The sequence below is a fragment of the Myotis brandtii genome, unplaced genomic scaffold, assembly GCF_000412655.1.
Source record: "Myotis brandtii unplaced genomic scaffold, ASM41265v1 scaffold214, whole genome shotgun sequence".
In the NCBI taxonomy this organism is placed as follows: Eukaryota; Metazoa; Chordata; class Mammalia; order Chiroptera; family Vespertilionidae; genus Myotis; species Myotis brandtii.
Genome location: NW_005357999.1, coordinates 374022 through 377221, shown reverse-complemented (window position 1 = coordinate 377221; position 3200 = coordinate 374022). Strand labels below are relative to the sequence as shown.

At 35.4% G+C, this 3200-nt stretch overlaps 1 pseudogene; it reads left to right on the top strand.

The window, feature by feature from the left end:
* The first annotated feature begins 252 nt into the window (after window positions 1-252).
* On the top strand, window positions 253-794 carry LOC102239492 (annotated as a pseudogene).
* Window positions 795-3200: the final 2406 nt, after the last annotated feature.

Here is a 3200-nt window from a genome sequence, read left to right as displayed (position 1 = left end):
ATTTTTTGCCTTTAATCGTTTAGTATATCTGGAATTAGTATATCATTGCTTATGTGACTTAATCTCAATAGATTATTTTCTAAAGAAAAAATTGTCTGTATATTATGTACTTAATAGGGTTATTGACTAATTTATTCAACACTAATTTTATCTACCTCTATCTTTCTATTCATAGATGATTCCAGGTTATTTACTCCTTTTCATGTGTCCTTAGGAGACTCTTTTACTTATTACCATTTTAAGAGATGAACTGGGAATGTGGCAAATCCTGCGATCTATGAAATACAGCATCAGCTGGACCTACTTCCTGAATGCAGGGTGACCCTTCTGTTATTTAAGGATGTAAAACAAAACCAAACCAAACCTGGAGACTTGAGAAAAAAGGCTATGGAAGGAGCCATTGATGCTTCATTAAAAAACTCTATAGTGCTCATCAATCCATTTTAAATACTTCTGGCAGCAAACAAAGTAGTTCTCCTCTAGAAACTGGGAGAAATGAAGACGAGAACTCTATTGAAATTATTTCCGGCCTTTCCCCAAATGATAATATTTCAGAGGCTTTGAAACAATTGCTATCTCAGCAAATGGCAGTTCAATTCTAATTGTTTACATTGAAAATGGAGGAAATAATTAAGAAGACCTACTATTTCAGATAAAAAGTTTATCTGAAAAATCTTCCCAAATAACTAATTACAGATGTCAAAAAGATATACAAACTATCCTCACAAGAGGAAAATATTGAGAAATTATTGAATGGTGTCACCTGTAGAATGTAAACAAAAAATGTTTTGTGAAATGACAAATACTTAAAAATTTCAGCATATAAAAATTACTACAGTTTTATGATGTGGTTAATAATGCTCTTTCTATTTAAATCGTATTTGTTTCCTCTTAATCTTAAGGCTAATTCTAGAATTATGATAGCAAGGTTCTAAAATGATACTATGAAGACATGAAGACTTTGATTGAAAATGTGGGGAGGGGGAAGGAGAGATTGGGTAAAAGAAGGTAAAGGGATTAGCCAAAGAACATATATCCATATAAGTGGTTAGTTGGTGAAGGTGTTGTCTGCCAGATTTCTCCACTGTTAATTTACAATTTCCCCTTGTAATTTTAGCATCCATTAGTGGATCTTGATTGCAATAGTTATTGTGGTGCCCTTATGGTTCCCTCATTCCTTCTACATTTACTGATTACAATTCTTCTCTAAAAAGGAATTGTCTCTATCCTGGCGGGTGTGGCACACTGGTTGGAGCCTTGTCCTTGCACCAAAGGGTCTCGGGTTCGATTCCTGGTCAAGGGCATGTAACTGGGTTGCAGGTTCAATTCCCATCCCAGTCTAAGCATGTGCAGGAGGCAACCAATGGATATCTCTCTCACACATTAATGTTTTTCCCCTTCTCTCACCCTTCTCCCCTTCCTCTCTTTTGAAAAAAATCAAAAGAAAAAATATTCTCGTGTGAGGACTAATAATAACAACAACAAAAGTTGTCTCATCTCTCTCATTTATTTATACTATTATTTATTTATGACAGTAAGGGCTCATGGATATTTATTATAATATTGGATTACAGTCCATATTGTTTTCACTTATTTTGTTTCTCATTTAGTTTCAGCTTTGGATGCTGGGACTTCCTCTAGGTTGGCTCCTTGACCCCTTGCCATGCCTCCATCTTTTTGAGCATGTCCTTACTCTCTGATACCACAAGGTACTCCACATTCATCTTGTCTTTTTTCATGACCTCGCCCTGGAATTGACCATTTATCTAAAGAAAGATATAGATAATTCTTAATTGTTTAACATTTGCTAAATAGTTTACAGATTGTAATTTATTTTATTATTAATATTATTTTAATTTTTATTATTAATCCTCACTCGAGGATATTTTTCCATTGATTTTTAGGAAGAGTGGAAGAGAGAAGGAAAAACAGAGAGAAATATTGATGTGAGAGAAACACATTGGTGGTTGCCTCCTTCATGAGCCCCAACCAGGGCCCTGGCCAGGGAAGAACCTGCAACCAAGTACGTGCCCTTGACTGGAATGGAACCCAGGACCCTTTGGTCCACATACCATCGCTCTATCCACTGAACCAAACCAGTGAGGGCTATTTTTTTCTTCATTTGCAATATTATTTAGGCTACAGGAAATGCTGATTAACCTACAATGACAAAAATAAATAGTTCGGGAACCAAAAAGAAAACCGATTTTTATAATGTCTTTACATGCCTATTTTAAAAACTTGTTTTATTTAATGATAACTTTGGTGAAATCTAACAATGCTTAGAGATTATTTATACCAATGATCTAAGTTGCCAATTTCTATGAACAATCATAAAAATATTCACTGCACAATTTCCTGAGATGTTAACAGCGCAAGGTTTAGTGTTAAACTGACATACTTGCTCATTCTCTCCTTTGTTTGTCTCCTGAGAGATGTGTGACTGATCATACAGGTAACAGCATGAAAAGGGTTGTTGGGTCGAGAACCCAAGTTCTGTTCAACAACCAAGACATTTTTTCATGAACATTTTGGTCGAGAACCTAACTGTTCGAGATGGGAGATGTTCAAGAACGGAGGTTTGACTGTACTGGTCTGCATCTCAAACCCTGAAAACCAGCAGTACTGATGATCAGGGGCAGGAGAAAATAGATGTGTCTGTTCAAACAAAGATAGTGAATGGGCCCATCCTCTGCCTTTTTGTCTTATTCAGGCCCTCAATAGATTGGATGATGACCATCCATATTGGAGAGGGTGATCTTCTTTAGTAGTAAACCGTTTCTAATGCTAATCTCTGCTGGACACACCATCACAAAAAATAATATTTTACCAATATCTGGAAATCCCTTAGCCTAGTTAAGTTGGCATTAAGCATCACAGTTAGAGACTGATGGAATGAATGTATTTTGAGAACCTGTCATCTGAGAATGTGTGACATCCAAAGAAGGAAAGAATAGATTCTAAAGTTTAGAAAGTAGAACTTCTAAAAGTGTAGTGAAAAGTTTGTATTACTCTATAACATTAAGTTTTGAAAGAAAATATAACTTTAGAAGGTTGGAAAGTTCTCAAAAGATGTAATTATGACTGTATAATCCTATAGATTGAATTGTATGAAGCTACAGAAGGCATGCTTATCAAATATGTAGATGACATGAAGCCTGGCAAGAGAATGAACACATTGTATGTCAGAACCAGAATTG